Genomic DNA, 17271 nt, shown 5'->3' with positions numbered 1-17271 from the left:
TTAAATCGTCCGACAACAACAACCCCAAGGAAGGCATGAGGAACGGCCAAAAAAAAGACGGCGAACTGGCGAGCGTGCGAGCGACTCGTTTATTTTCTTTTACAAAACAAAAATTATGTCAGAGGAAGGCGAAATTTTGCTCTATAGAATATGGCAGAGAAGTTCACGAAAAATGCCACAGAAAACGGCAAACAAAGTCCAAAAGCTGAACCCATGGAAGCGGAAGCAAATTGTACAAAATGTCTAACCCCCGGAATTGATTGGATAGAAAGGAAGAATGGTAAAGTCAAGTTAAAGTTCCAGATGCGAAAAGATTTTATTTTCAGATTGTATTTCTTTCTAGGATTCCCCAGCATTTGATAGGGATGCTTGAGGACACAAGTCCTTGTCCCCCTCCTTACTTGACTAAACGTCAAGTGAAATATTTATGGTTTCGCAATTCCACTTGTATTTAAATATTTCTCAGAGACTTTTCATTTCTAGAACCCTCTTTAATAGTTCCATTTATATTTTATAATGATTGCTTTAATTTGAGCCATATTTCTTAGATTTTTCCCACTTATATTCTCTTTTATTTGCTGAACAACCTTGAGGCACTACGTTTTATGGGTAATCAAATAGTGATATATGTATGGAAACACATTCCCCGAAATACAGTGGCCATTGGAACTATAAATTAAAATCCTCCACGGGTGAGAAATCACTTTCAACAAAGCTGCGACTTGGTCTAATAACTGACACATATTTAAAGCATGTCAGTATGACAGAAAGATAAAAAATAGTTTTCGAGAGACAGGGCTTTTTCCATTCAATTTCGTTGACCAAAAAATCTTGGAAATGCTGTCACATAATAAACGTCAACGGAAGCTATTTATTTGTTAATTATACTTTTAATTTGCCATGCGAACTAACAAAAGGAAAACAATAAAAGTTTGAGCAGGGACAAAGGCAGCCAGCAAAGTAATTCAATGAATGCGATTCGAGCTAAAAAATTGAGAAATCCGTTTGAATATTCATAGACCTGGCTATGTGGTGGTCATTGTGGATCGTTTTTGCTATTTCGGAAAGTCAAAGTCGTGATATATCAGAGCACCCTGACCGTAGAGTAGAGTCGTGCCCGTCTGGGTTTGTTCATGTCTCTGTCCGAGGCTCATTTGCATGTTACAAGTGTATACAATTAAAAAATGGAAAAAATTACAACAAAAAATGCCAATATCTGATTAATAATCTTTTTTTTTTGGCCACGTCAGAGGCGGTCGGGGAGTGGCCATGCCAATAATTAATGTCAATTACGCATTGTTAAACATTGAAAAGCATTTAGGCTGAAAATGCTGTCTTGTTATTACTTATTATTAAGCGTATTATGGGTGAACCTTGTGCTGTGTCTTAATCTCTGGCAATGCACACACTCACACTCTTGGGCTGTGGCTAATTTGTATTCATTAGTTGCCCCGCACCGCAGTCTGTAATTTAAAATCGTTAAAAATTTAATGAGGCGTTAATAATATGGTTTTTGTTTTACCAAAAGCCCCTCCTCGACCGAGGAGTGACCGTGTTCCAGTCCCCAAGACTCCTCTGTCTTTAATTTTCTTGTCGCAGTCGTTGTCGCCGACATTGTCATTGCTTTTTACTGCAAATGAGTGCCTCGGTCCGTGCTAGTTCCTTGGCACTACACTGGTAGTAATGCACTGAGAGAAATGAGTCGTGGGTAGTTAAGTAGCAAGCATTTGGTCTTTGAAGGAAAAGAAATGCTGTCACACATCTCTTTTGAATTGTATTAATTATAGTTTCCTGTGTAATGTGCCAAGTTCCGATCCCAGACGATGGTGCCACAGGTATCCGTGAGTATGTCTCCCCCATCGTCACCCAAAGAACAGCTGTACGGGATGAGGATGGGTCTGGGACTTGGAACTTGGGACTGGGTCCGGGGGATGTGGCTGCGGTTTGTTGTGGCTGGTGTGCCGGGAACTTAATTGACTTGCAAGTGACTAATTGTGCATGAGTTCGACATGGAGGACACGGAAGACACGGGGACACAGGGGTGCCCGGTGGACATGGCGTCGCGGAGACGGTGCGTGTAATATGAGCTATGCCAAGAGCGGTGCAAATGAAGTTGTTGAGTGCCGGCTGTTATTGTTACTATATTGTTGATGCGATGCCTTCGCCTTCGCCTTTGCTTTTCCCCATCGTTGTTGGCAATGAGGCGTGCCGCCTAAGCAGCTTTAAAAGGATGACGATGCCGATGACAGGGCAGAGAGACAGCCAACAGTCAGGCGGCCAAGAAAAGTTGGCCAACATCGGCAACCTGGTCGGTTGGTTGGTCACCACAGGCCATAAATCGACACCGAAAAAAAATCACATACCACATTTCGTTTTTATTTTAAAACAAAGTTTTGCATACACGTTCGGCTACTTAAACAAGTTTCGTCGCTGAAGAGATATTTATGGGTCGTGTCAAATGTGAACTTGATTAATTTAAGGCATATCATTGAATATTCCAAAAAAGAAAATAGTGTATAATAAATTTAATTAAATTAAATTTGCCTATATTAAAAGAAGTTATTATAAAAGCAGGTATAAGTATTTATAATTGTGGTTTATTTTGATAAGAAGTTTTATTTAACCTTCTAACATTCTATTAGATAAGTTAACAAATGAATTTCAACAAAATGTGGCAAAGAATTAAAGAAGAAGCATTACTTCTTTAAATAAAATATCACAAGAAAACTAAGAAAGTAATTGTTTAATCTAGTAGATAATATTTTCTTATTGTGTTCGAGTTGGGTATTTGCAAAATTATAAATAATTGGAGGCATTGCATGCCAATGTTCAAATTGCGATTGACAAATCGATTCATGGCTGAGCCGGCTATTAATTGAAGACTACTTATTTCTCTCCGTGTATGGCTGTGACTTGCATTTGACATTTTGCATTATGACCATTTTTGGTCAGCCACAAAAAAGCCGAAAACCAGCAGAAAACTTTTGATGTCAATTTCCCAGTTTTGCAATCTCAGAATAAGCGCCAACAAAAGCAAACAAAGCCAGTAAAAAAAACCCAAAACAAAATGACATTTATGTTTGTGATTTCTTGTGTTTCTTTTTCAGCAAATAAATATATTTTTTCGAGAGGAATAGAAAAATCAGTTTTCAAATGCATTTCGGGCAATGGCAATTGCATTTGCCTTTTTCGTTGTTGTCACCGATATGTCCAATAAATTGTCACGATATATGTGTCATATGCCCACATCGTACATCGAATGTAGACAATATATATATACATATATATCAATATATACTGTTGTGGCATGAGATCACAATTCAGAGAGCTTAAATTAACTAAAATTAACTAATTGCTGTTAATAAACTGCCAAAGGCGAATGGCGGCGCTGCGAGCATCAATACATTTCATTAACCAAATTAAACTTAATTGAAATCTTGGCCGAGGAAAAAGGAAATCCTAAAAATAGACAAGTGCTATTTTTTGAGTGAAATGAATTTAAGATAAAGCCCAAAATCGATCAATTAGGTGCCTAAGCCCGGCTCAAACTTCATTAGCCTAAATGTGCACATGAACCGAAGGGTGAGAAAAGCCATCAATCTTTCACTGGGAATGGGTTTCCTTGATTACAACATAACTTCTCCACACAAAAAAAACTTGCAGTGGCTTTTCGAGCGTTGTGTAATTAACTTAAAAGAACATTAACAATAAATTAGCAAATTTATGGCATTTCAGCAAAAGTTAAAACGCTAAAAAATAACGCTAAAGAAGGAGTAACATAAGCCCACTCTCACAGAACGCTGATAAGGCACAAAAACGTGGCCAGAATTTTTGCAAAAGACACAGACAGCCGCCGAATAATTACAATAAAGTGATAATGTTATACACAATATTTTTTACAGCCTTTCCTGAGCTTGAGTTAAATGCCAGCTGACAGGGTTCTGTCAAAGGTGGAAACAGACCTGAAACTGTGACTGTGTCGAGTCTATGGCCTGCGGCCCTTTGGCAGTTAGGCAAATGAGTTGACTTCGCGTGTTCGAGCCCAAAAGAAATATATATACCAGAGAGACTCCGTTTATTTAAATTAACACTGGGACTGGGACCGAACCCCTCTCGCATTTTTCCAATCGACGCCCTCGGGGGGAGCTGCGAATGGAGAGAAGAGTCTGTCTTGTAATTAGCCAGCCTCAAATTGCCCGGCGGTTAAATATGCATTAATTAAGTGTTAAACGCCGCGACCCGGGAAAGTTTATTCAGCTGCTTTCGCATCCCATCTGAGCCGCAATAAATACATAAATAAATAAGCTAATGAAGCTGCCAACGGGTGACTTTGTGACATCAAACTAACTTTCTAAATTAAAGTGCGAGCTATTTAAAAACAATTACGATTGCAACTGCAAGTGAAGCACCCACGCTCTCTTGTCATGCCACAAAAAAGCATCAATCACTCTGACACTATGCTTAGTCATTAAATTTACGGAAAGTCCATTATGATCGCAATGATGTCCGGTTGGCTTTCGAGAAGATCCGGCAGACGAATTGCATTTAATTGGCTTTCAGCGGTGCTGGGGCTGGGTTAGCGGATGATGTCACTTGTTAGCAGGGCCAAAACAAAATGGGACAATAACAGGCAGAGATTGCAGTCAGCTTCTGCTTACTGTGAGTTTGATGTTGCTGATGCCATTTTTGATACACTTGTGTTTATGGTTACTGGCATTGCAAACATTTGCCCCAGAAAATCTAAACCAAATTTCCCTATTTAAGTACGGTTTGGAAAACTTAGAGTTTGTTCTTCATGATTTAATATCTGAGCTACAATCTGATTTCTGTCATAAATTTCAAAAGTTCCTGCACATATAAAATTATGAACCCACCACAAAACAATATATTGCCTCTGCAATACATTTCTACATTGATAAAGATAATCAAGTATATCTTTATCTAATCACTTCTTTCCTTTGAAAAACGTTTTATGAAAAGTGACATTGAACTTGAAAAGACAGTTAAGATTATTGATTTTCATTCCGGGACTTCCCCGCTTAGAGTTCTCGGAATTCACAGCGTGTTTTAAGCGTTGAGATTTCAAGAATGTCATTTGATTGGATAATTAAGAGAGTGAGAGAGAGGTTCCTGGGGAAACAATTAAGCCAAATGGTGTTGATTGACACTCCAAACCCGTTTGGTTAGATAATTCATATAACTGTGCACATGCACATCCCATAATGCCGGCATATAGCACTTGTCTGCTAAGTATTTAAGTTAAAAAAGTATATTTTTCAATACATTTATCGCTCGCTTTGCTCCGCTTCAGTTTGACTTTCTGGGCTCGTTGCGTGTTGGCTCAGCAATTAGCACAGCAGTCAATTGGCAATTGCCAATGGCCAATGGCCGATTGCTATTTGAGCGGCCAAACAAGTACACACATCTACAGATATGTATAGATAGAGTACATAATGAATTCTGGCAGCGTGTGGCGATTTCAAAAATTGCATCATCAAAGCACGTGCAGAGGCTGTTGAAAAAAGCAACAAAATCGACAACAATGCCACTACAAAAAACGCATTCAATTTAGAGACAAAAACACCTAAAAACAAAAGGCGATGGAAAAAGACTTCTGTGCGGTTTTGCTATTTTCAAAATCGCATTTGTGTGAAAATTGCCAAAAGTAAAAAACCGAAAAGAATACAGTTCTCTTTGCCCCTAGTTTTCTTTCTTTTGGGGGATATAGAAAAACGATTTTCACAGCCAAATGCACAAATGAAAATTAAAATGCAAACTGCTGACTGAGAAGCAGATGTAGACACAGAGATGCGGCCTGACTCATCGGTGAAAAAAGTGCAGCAGTTGCTGGCCGGCGACAGTCTGTTCGAAAAGTCTGCGCCCCGTTAATTTGGCAACTACAAAAACGTGTCTGTCTCTACAGTTTTCCCTTCTTTTTTCTTGTTTTTTTTTTAATAAAATTTGCTGTACTCGGTGGGAATTTATGGTTTGGTCAGAAGTTCAGGCTTTACATTAATGTTCTACAGTGAAAAGTTAATGGTGATACTGCTCTTCTACTTTTTTACATTTGTATTTGTTTCTTAAACGTTTTTAATTTTTAAATAAACTAGTCTGTATAAATTTCAATTTCATTGTACTTTCATTCAGACATTTGCAATTAAATAGTATTATATTTAGCCTTTATGATCAGCCCATAAAGTTCCAAAATTATAGCCGTACCAAAATTTATTTTTCAATTTTCAAGTAAACATTCTAGACGTTCGCCCCAGGCTGTCTAGGAAAATGCTTTAGGATGACGTCTCTTGTATATTATATGTATTTTAGTCAGTCATAAAAAATAATTTACAAGCCAGATTCGTTTGAATTGAATTTGTTTTTCGGCGTAGTAGGCTCATTCTTGCTGTTTGTATATTAGCTGGAATTTGTACATAGAATTATAATGGTTCTGGTCGAATCCCCCTTTAAAATGAAACTATATTTTCCAATATCTCAGATATGCCACTCAAAATTTATTCAAGTACATTGATAAATCGAACCGTTTGAGATTGCCCGACTGCCCGTCTAATTGAACGCAATGAAAGCGTCCACGATGAAAGTTGCCAAGTTGTCAACATTTCATTTGAGATTTTATTTCTCTTTTTGATTTCCAACTCTGGTACACTCGGTCATGGGGTCTTTGACACTTGCAAGTGGTCGATGGGAATGAAATGGGTGGTGGATGGGTGGAAGAGGGGCAATTAAATGGCTAGGGCACCCCAGAAATATCACATCCCTTGCCCAAGGAAACTCAACTCAACTATGGGCTGCATTGCATAAGACTTGGGGCAGTGGCTCTCCTCGTTTTTGGCTGCAAATATTTGCTCGCTAAATTTAGCGGCGCGCCAAAAACCAACAAAAAAAAGAGAACATAAAAAAGGCAACGGGCCAAGCGTTTCAAATATACTTTGCCTATTTTACCACAAAATTTTCCTATATATTTTTTAATGCTGTAAAGACCGGGTGCCAACATTTTTGTCGGTCGGGCATAAATGAAGCGCTTTGAACGTGATATACGCATCGCATTTGCCTGCTCATATACATAGTTCGGCAAATATTTATATTTAGCTTATATTTATTACAACAATTTCATCTGGCTTATGTTTTTGGTATACCCCACATCTCGCGGTATTTTCCGTCAATTTTATTGGTCAAATGCTTGTTTAATAAATCACTGAAGAAAAATATTTCGAAATTGTTAACGAAAAGCTCAGACAAACACACACACCACGTTTTCATAATAAATAAAAAATATGAGAAATTTTACGTTGGGCATTCGGAATGCATTTCGCTTGGAGATTTATGTGTGTCAACCCCTCCGCCCCCAGAATTAATTAATATTTATTTATAGTTGGCCATATCTAATGGCTTCACTTCAGGCCTGAAGCAGGCGGCTTCTCTGTGGTGACACTTTGCAATCGATCCATTACCATAGATATTTATTATAGATACGGCTCACTTCTGCCAGCCTGGAGATTTTATTTGATGAGCTGTTGAGGGCATGGCCCCAAAGGGGATTTCAGCTATGCGAGGGACTGATATATTTTATGAGCTGAGCAGGAAATATTCTGATATACATTTCAATTTATGGTTTGTTTTTAAAGTTAAAAAAGGTCATAAATAGTCGGACAGGGAATTCCATTTGGCGAACTATAAGCATCAAATTAAACGAGTCCCAGTGCTACTATTTTGAATAAATATTCCCAGGAGAAATAAGCATCCGAATTTTTTGATAATACTTTCAGTGTATTTGCAGTGTACTCCTTGAACATTTTTCTCTTTGGAAATTCCATGATAGCCTTGCTTTGTTATAAATCGCCTCCAATTCGTCAGCTGAAATTTGCCTGATTTGTTTAAGATAAATTCCCTGGTAGCAGAATCACACTCAGTTGCAAAACAACAACAACTGGGAATAAAACTTAATTAATTAGTGTCAAAATGGAGCGAGCCTTGGCCAGATTTCGGAGGAACGAAGGAGGATATGGTCAGGTCAGCCTCCTGGCTCCTAGCTTCTGGCTATCTCCTACCTCCTTGGCCTCCTGTCAGTTGGCAAATTAATGGAATCAGCGACGCTATTAGCCAACTGCGGCGACTATGCCTTGGCCGGGGCATAACGGCAATTTATCTCTTAGCACGAATTATCGATCGCATTTCGCATGAGCGACAGGTCGGGCCATCGGCTGGAATTTAACTTTTCGCTGTGCTCTCGTTTCTTTCGCGTTGCTCGGTGCACAGGCTAGTACCCCCCAAAAACTTAATGGTTTATCTATGTTTGCTATTAGGTAACTGTCAGTTCCGCCAGAAAGCAACGAGGGTAGACACACAGACACACACACACACACACACCATTCGATAGACTGTTAACTTGGCTTATTGAGTTGTACGGCCGAACTTGCGACCTTTTTATCGCCGGCCAAGTATCTGCAAAGCCAAAGTCTCGTTCTCAGTCGCAGGCGGGTCTCGAGTAATTTCCTAGTGCCGGTTTCTTTCTGGTAATGAAAAAAAAGGGGAGCGCCAAGAAAAACGGACGGCAGAAACGACGGCAGACGACGGCAACAAGAAACACAATTTTTGGCACGCGAAACTTGCGCTTATTCAATTTTCAAACGTCGCCCCATTGCTAGCCAACATGGCGTATGAGCGCTTCCGCTCGGTTTCACTTCCGCTGCGCCGCACACAAAACGTCCAAGCCCCTAGTCTGGCTATCGTGTTTTGCACTGAGAAAATAAAGGTCATAGAATGGTTCGAATATTTTCTAAGTTTACTGTCTTTATTTAAGTGTATCTTGGGTTATATCTTTTATATTCTTTTAATTAAATTTCAAAGAAACTATCATGATTTTAAATCCCTGTTTTAGCTAGTTAATTTCCCCAAGTGATGGTTTTGAAAATTTGAAACGTACATGAACAAAGCGCGGCGCGGCAATCATTCATAGTGGCATTCAGGCGGCATTGTTGTACGTTAGAGGGGATCGGGATGTGGAATTGGAGTCGCTTGTTTGCTCCTGCGGATGAAATCCTTTTTGGTAGCGCAAGTGTGTGTGTGTGTTTGGGTTCTCTTATATATATTTTGGGTTTTGTTTTTTTTTGCTTTTGCATGCGACGTCAAACGTTGGCGTCGACAAACTTTTCGGCTGTTTACCCTTAACGTGGCCCAAAGTACACTGAGCGCAGACACGACCCACCTGGCGGCCCTCCCCCTTTCCCCACAGGATCGTTAATTAAGATGAATGCGTTGCGCGTTTAACGGCTTAAATGGAACGGAAGTAGAAGTGAGATGTGGGAGCCCGACCGTCTGCCTGGCTGTCTGCCTCCTTCCGCCTACCCTGGGTTTTCTTGCAGTGTATTTATTGAATGGGTTGGCCATTCTCCGTTAGTCTCACATGACACAAAACGGGGCGAGTTCGAGGCACTCAGTGGCAGTGGCAGTGGCAGACCCCCTGCGGCCAACTCAAATATATCCTCTCCGTTTGCACAATCTTTAATATTCAAATGCGGGCCGAGTTGGGGCAGAAAAAAAGTAGTGCTTTACGGCCATTATATAAATAAGAAATCTGACATAATGCCGGGACGACAGTGTGAATGATAAGTGATGTTTGTCACGAAGGATTATAAAGGGAAATGTTTCACTTGAATGCCGTGGAGTTGTCTGTTTTTTGCTCTGGGACATTTGCCAGCCTGTCACGAAGGATAATAAGCCAAAAGGTTTAACTTTAATGGCAAACTTTGTTTTTATCTGTAGTTAAACGGACAATTTGCCAAAAGTCAACATCATATTTTCTGTAGTTTTCTTTTGTTTGTTTGCTTGGCACGAACGGCTTGCAGGAAAAATAATAAAATTTACATTTTTTTCGAAGGGAATATAATATTTAATTGATCGGTGTTGTGTAGTTTTAGTATCTTTTTAAGCCTTAATGTTCAGTCATAAAAAGGAAGGAAGAAATAGCAAAGTAGTTTGCTAGTATTTACTACCAAGGTTAGGATGCTTCAGGGAAATGCACACAGATATTACTTTATTAAAAATATGGATGAATTATTCAGTTTATATTATATTATATATCAAAAGGATCTATTGTAGCTAATTAAACTTCCCGAGTACCATGTGCTGTAAAAAGTACCAATAAAATTACTTTCATCTCGGATTCCATTCCGAGAGTATCGTTTTTTGTAACGAAATTGTGCCGGAAATCGAAAGGACAACTGTTCCTTTTTGATCCTTTTCCGTTTTTTTCATCGGGGGACCACCCATCACTGGGATGGGCAATCCCATCAGTTAAATATTTTTTTTGTTGCGTGCCAGATTTATGCAAGCACGCAACTGGAGTGACTTTGTCATGTTGCGTGTTTGGAGTTAATGCGACTATAATTTAATATTTTCTGTGTGCGAAATGTTACAATGCCCTCGACTTGTCTGCCCGTCCGTGCTGTGGAACAGAATCAACCCTCATCTAGGGCAGATTTTCGTTGAGGGATGGTTCCCGCTATCCATTTTCCGTTTTCCGTTTCCGTGGTCCGTGGCCGTGGTCGCAACTTGTGTTGCAATTGTCTCGTGTCAGAGTCGACTCAATGCGGTGGCTGCTTTTGACTGATGAGTTTCAACACCGCCATCGGAAAATCCAACCCCGGGGTTGGGGTTGGGGTTGGGGTCTGGCTCTGGCTCTGGCGAGCGGGGCAATCAACAACCCTCTTCAGAAATTAAGTTGTGTCGAAATCGATGCCGCTCCGAGGGGAGGCTGAAGCTGAATCGTCGTCGTTGCCGCCAACCGCATGTCAATCATAATTAAAACTTTTGCCCCGAGGGAGCGTCAGGTTGTAAGCCGGCTTCGGGCTTATCTTATCGCACGCCTGATTGCTTTCTACGCCCCAGACAATCAGCGCCGGGAGGGGGTTCTGTATACATAAATGCACTATATATGGTCGTCTGCAGTTGGTCAGTCGAGTCATTCATCCAGCTTCCATTCATCCCGGGACAGGGACAGGGGCCTGCTCTATCGAATGCCAAATATGGCATGCTGCTCTCGAGTCTCGTCTGCGTCTCATTATCAATTTTCCAAGCTTCAGGCAGAGCGAGAAAATGTTGATGATCTTATAACTAATTTGTAGCTAAATGTTGCAAGGGGTTTCAGTTGTTTATAAGATGCTTTTTCAAAGCCTTATGATCATAAGTACATAATATTTATGTTAATAAAAATATGATTGTAGCTTCTGACATTACCTAACCATTAACAAAGATAAAGTGAAATATTTTAAAGTTGAACAAGTATTTAGACCACTTTCCATTAAAATTTTTAAATACTAAGGTATGTCAGCTTCTAGTCGAGATAAAGACACTTTTAATACAACTTTTTATATAACTAAAATATAAAATATTAATTTCTTAAATTCCGATTCAATTTCTAGCTCCTTTTTGCCAACTTTTACTGGCAACACTGAGGCAGAGCAAAATATGCGTTTATTTGTTCCTACAAAAGTCTCCTGTCATCGCCAGAGGAATGAAGCTAGACCTCCTCTAAAAGGCCCCCCTCTGACTCCACCCCTGACTCCACCGTAACCTCTTGAAACTGAGTTTCCTTCCTGGTATTTTTGCTGCCGTCAATGTGTCTGCAACAATTGTTGCCATCCATTTGTTGTCAGGCATCTCAGTCCCTGTCTCTGGCCCCGTTTGCCGTTTAAAGACTTCTTTTGCGATGGCAAATGTTGTGATTTCCCCTGTACGCCTTGTTAGCGCTGCTCTTACCACTAGTTTTTTTATACTATTTTACTTTTATATATATATTTTTCTGTTTTCCTTTCGCCACTGAAGTCGTTGTTTGGGGCATTAGGACATCAACATCAAGCAGCTCGTACCACTTGCACTTATTTGCTGCGTGTCTGGCAAGCCAAAACCATGTAGATACTTATTTGTAGCCATCAGATACAAAGCAGACTTCTGAAAACAAAGCAGCAGATGCAGTGCCATAAGCTTACCTGTAAAGAGAAGAAGAAAGTAAATGCTTAGTTTTTAGTTTTTTTTAAACCAATTTATTGGGTGAATTAGGAGCTTAAAAGATTTATGGCAATCTGTAATAAAAAGTTCTGAAAAACATCAAAGTTCAATAAACACAAAATAGCTTTAACATTCACATTACATTGTACTTGTAAAGGGGGGAAGAATTCATATATGTATTTACAATCCAAATTAACCCACACCCTTTTCAACTATCAACTTCCCCTTTCTATTTTCAATTATTTTCTGTTGCCATCCGACAGCCGTAAAATAGTCTGAAATGTTTAGCGCATTCTGTTTGAATTCAGATTTAATTATGTGGCAACAACACGGGGAATCCTAAAGAACACAGGGAATCCGAAATAGTGGATGCATTTGAGTGATGGAAACAGATTTGTTTACAGAACGCAACTTGTGCGTGAAAGAAGATTTTCGAATTTTCCCCCTTTCCCAGCCATAATTTGTTTGTTTGCCTTGTGTGTCAAAGTTCAACACGACCGTCTGACTCTATTTTTAGTGCAGTTTATTGAGTGAAAATGTTTGGAAAATGCACTGCTCACCTCGCTTCAACGTCTCGCCTGCGTGTCGGCAATTAAAAGCCATTTGCCCACTGGACAAGGCCAATGAATGGGGTTGGGAGCAGGGAGGAGCGTGGAGCGAGGAGGGGAGCGGAGTCAGAGTTCAAGCCTGGCCAAGTGGAAGTGGCTGCTATTCAGTCACCGACTGACTGACTGAGTTCATGTGCACATGACACTTGCCTTGAATAAAATATGAGGAGCCACGGCGCAACCCTGCCATGTTGATGATGCGCCGTGTTGAAAGACAAATAACGCATCGTCAAGTGGTTGTCCTCTGCCACCACAGCACCACCAACGCTCCTCCTCCGGCTTCCTCACTTCCACAATTTCCTCGACATTGCACCACCGCCACCACACGCATCGCAGTTTGTCAGTCAACGAGCGAGACCACGGGCCAGGCCAAATGGCAGCTGACACAGTTCGCAACGAGTTTTTCGAGCAGTGTTGCGAACTAAGGATCATGAAAAGAAGCCAAAACGAGACTTGGAAGTTGTGGAAAATATCTGTGATCCAGGATAATACATAGGTATTTGTTAAATGTTCTAAGAAGAAAAGAGGAAACTAACTAAAATAGCCTAATGGTTACTAAATTAGAAATTCAAGTATGCCCTAACATATGTATATGAAAAAGAACAGAATTTGGCACATGTTCTCCATATTTTTGTCAAGAGAACCTTTATTTTTCCTTTAAATATTTCTTAAATAGTATCAAAATACTGTCTAATACAATATAATATAATATATAATTCCACAAAGAGACTGGATAAACCCTTTCCTTCAAATCAAAAAGAAAGTGTGCCCAGACCTGGCTATAAAGCAGCCAATTTGGCCACATTGAAGGCAAAACTGTAACTTGCAAGCTGCGATGGCAGCGCGTTGACACGCAACCAGAAACACAGGGTGGCAAGCGTAAAAAGTTCTTGACAAAAAGGAATGTACAATTTTATAAATGTTGGGGAAGCTGCTGCCTGAAAGGGACGACACAAACTGGATGGGATGCGATGCGATGCCCTGATAGCCACTTACCGGATGCCCTATACAGGACCCCGGATTTAATCCATGGCTCAGTGGGAAAGTTTCGGGGTAACTCTGTCTCTGACAGCCGAAAAGCCACGACGAATAGAGTGCATTGCCCAAAGTTATTAATCATTTTCATTTGGGGTTGTCCCAATAGGGAGATGAAAACTTTTTGGTGGCCATCTCCAACCGATTGATGGCAACATTTTGCGCAAACTGAAAATGTAAAAGGGTTTTGGCTTTGGCTTACAGAGAGGAAAAGTAAAGGTAACAAAATGGAATTACCAGCGCTTAGACTGATTTTGGCCTAAGCCAGCTTATTGCAGGGTATAAAGCCAGCACTGTTTGTCAACATTTTACAACAACCGAGTACAGTACATAAATATTAACCCCCTAAGATGTATCTCGCCCAGACACTCATCCGCCCCCACATTGAGTGGCGCATTATACTTATGGACGATGATGATGCACCAGTTCGTTCCTTAATGCCACTGCCACCACCCAGATATTCTGTTTAATCTGCGGCCCAGTCGCCTTGCTGAAATTTGTTGTGGCTCAGGCATTTTTTTTTTTAAATCAGACCAATTTGTATGCATTAAATGCACGGAGACAGACATGGATTTACGTAATGCCCGCCCCTATTTACGGAACACCGAGGGACACACGTACTTAAATACATACATGTATATACATATGTATATCCCAGACAGCCCCCAGGCTTCCTTGGCCTTCTAGGCCGGGTCCACCCCCGGAATTGTCGAGGTCGGAGCTCTTGTACAGTCGACGCATTCTACTTGACAAGGGGTGCCACAGTTCCACACACCCACCGAGTCTGGCAGAGCGGAAGCTCCAATCCCACAGAGGTCAAAGTCAAGAGCGAAAAAGTTGACGATTCTATTTATGTTTTTGTTTTTGTTTTTTTGTGTTTTTGACAATTATTAATCAACTACCAACTGGGCGGTAAATAACGAATGAGAATGCTCTTGTAACAATGAGGAAGCGGCTACTTGAGATAGTTTCCCTCAATGGGTGTCAAGTGCAAGGCACCCCTTTCTCCTCCCTCCCTTTCGCCTTTCTCCTCCAGAATAGCCATAAATTTGTCCAGTCAACTACATAATTAACAGCACCCGACAGGGCCAGGGAGACATTTAAAAATCAACCGACTTTTGGATGGGGCCAAACAATAAGTACAACAAAATTAACAACAATAACAAGGGGAACACACAGCGGGAACACTCTCGACACTCATGGACACACACACACCCAACAATAACAACCATAACAAACAGGAACAGCACCGAAAAAACAACAACAACAATTGAGGCATTGTTCGACTTTTGTTTTATTGCAAACATTCATCGCCATTTGCGTTTTTGCCATAAAAGTTGTTCGTGTTTTTGCGGATTGCTGATGTTGCTTTTGCCGTTGAGCAGCGATAAAATCTCGGAAATAAATGCCAAAGAATCGGATTCAGTTAGAGTCGAAATTTGAACACTCTTTGTAAGCGAAAAGTATGGGATATTGTTACATATTTCACGTACATAAATATGTAATATTTAATTTTAAGCAGCAATTGCTCTTCATGCAAGTTCTAAATGTAATTTGTAAAACATTTTACTTGAAAACTATGAATGTCATTCAACAAAATTTGATAAAGATATAACTCAAGAATTAAATAATCAATTCTTATTCAATTTCCAAAGTTACTTCAGGACATAGTAATTTCATAAATTGAGGGATTAAGTTTGTTGATAGAAAAGTAAAAGTAAATTCGAAGAAGTTTTCTTCTCACTATTCTTCCATTTGTGATTTTCATCAGAAACAATTACTTCTTATTGAACGTTTAAAATGTAGATAATAAAATCAATTAAATAACTTTCAAACTTGCTGATTGAGCTATCATACAGAATTTAAAAGAGAAAACACTAAAAGTAATTTCGATATGCTTCCGCTTTGCCTTTCATGTCGACACATTGTTTTTGATCCTGCTCCGTCTTAAAGTTAATTTATCCTGTGCCGAGGACAACAAAAGGCAAGCACAGCTTGTTTAACATGTTAAGGCAACAGCTACAGTTACGGCAACACCAATAAAACCCCCGACACAACACAACACAGCACAACACCCCCAACACCAGCTCAGAACCCCAAACCCTTAGTCAGCAATTTGAAGCGATTCCATGACGACCCCAATGGTCTCGTTTACAAATTAAGCACTTCCAAATGGGCAGCAAATTAATTTTTATTGCGCCCAGAGTTATGTAAAATATGGCCAGTAATTCCGGGGACGTACCAAGCAATGTTGTTTTCCCTATACAACTTATACAGAGACTACAGCTGGCGAAATGCAAAACTTTGGCCAACTTAAGCCTAAGTCTGTCTGTTCATAGAAATTGTCAAAGTTTTGCAAGCTCCCAAAATTGACTGAGACTGTAATGGCAATGAAAGGGAGTCCACAGGACAGTTATTTAGTGCAGGGACTTAACAGATATCAGCGGCAGTGGCAGCATCATCAGTGACAACCGGAAGCGGAAGCGGCCAACACTTGCCGGCGTCAGTCTCTGTGTGTGTGTGTTTGCATCTGCGATTATCCGCGCAAGTGTGGGTTCTGTGCTCTCGTTCAGTGTGTGTGCTGTGTGTTAGCGTGTCTTCGTGGCTTAAATTATGTTGGCAGCTTAACGTGGCCCAGATAAGCGCGGCTCTGTTTGATATTTTCTCCCATCTTCTTCTAGCCAGAGTCATTAGCCGGGAATTATGTGTATTTAATTGGAGTCATCAGCAGCCAAATTGAAGCAGAGCAAAATGCACGTACATCTTAGGTGTTAGATAGTTAGTGAACTCGATTTAATTGGAAGTATTATAAAGACATAAATGAAGATACGATGTAATTGGGTTTAGTTCTTGAAATTATATTGTGCCTCCAAACAGAGTTTGAACGCTCAAGAATAGTAAATATATTCCAGTTTTAGAAATGATTTCCTATTTATATTCTTAAAGGTTTACGTTTATGAGGGAAGTATATAATACTTTTGACTGTATGCTATGTTATATTTTATCAACTTTAATAAACAATTGTATTCTTTAAGTAACCTTTGCTACTCTTTAGGTCTTAGGCAGTAAGAGCATTTCCTGCTCTCATCCTGGTGACATCTCCTTCGCCATTTTCTGTGACGTGTGTCGTGGCCTTTTGTGCATGTGGCCGACTTATCATTTATTTATATGCTTTATTATTATTGTTGCCATTGTTTTTATGCCATCAGAACAATGGGAGAGGCAGGCGGCAGGGGGTGGCACTCCGATGAATTTCTGTCTGGCTTGCAAATTGAAGTGGCTCCCGGCTCCAGGAACTGAAACTGGAGCTGGAGGGGATGAAGTGGAGGGTAGATGACATTTTGGGATTACGAGTGCGCTGCTTAAAGTGTCACTGCCGCCATTGGGCATGCTCTTTGTTTAATAAATTATTTATTGAGCCGGCCCCGTTTCCACCTGGCGACACGTGGCAATGGCCTTTGATGGTCCAAAGAGTGGAAACAAAAAACAAATAGGAGGGAGGGAAGTGAAGTGAACTTTACCATCGGAGTGACACTTAAAAAATACTGCTATGAAATATTTCATTCCATTTTTGCACTCCTCAATGACGGGCCGGCAATCAAAATGC

At 40.2% G+C, this 17271-nt stretch overlaps 2 protein-coding genes across 3 annotated transcripts in view; both read right to left on the bottom strand.

The window, feature by feature from the left end:
- Positions 1 to 17271, bottom strand: part of dally (division abnormally delayed protein) — a 67566-nt gene that overhangs the window by 30039 nt on the left and 20256 nt on the right. The gene's annotated exons all lie outside the window — the stretch shown is intronic.
- LOC110190429 (uncharacterized) overlaps positions 6478 to 17271 on the bottom strand; it is a 28864-nt gene continuing 18070 nt past the window's right edge. The window contains exon 1 of the mRNA XM_086833657.1: positions 6478 to 17271. This exon is cut by the window's right edge and continues 18070 nt beyond it. The gene's annotated coding sequence lies outside the window, so the exon portion shown is untranslated.

The sequence above is a fragment of the Drosophila serrata genome, unplaced genomic scaffold, assembly GCF_035046125.1.
Source record: "Drosophila serrata isolate PLE 108 unplaced genomic scaffold, ASM3504612v1 contig_272, whole genome shotgun sequence".
NCBI lineage: Eukaryota > Metazoa > Arthropoda > Insecta > Diptera > Drosophilidae > Drosophila > Drosophila serrata.
Note: the sequence above shows the minus strand (reverse complement) of the source record. Positions and strands in the feature narration are given on the sequence as shown.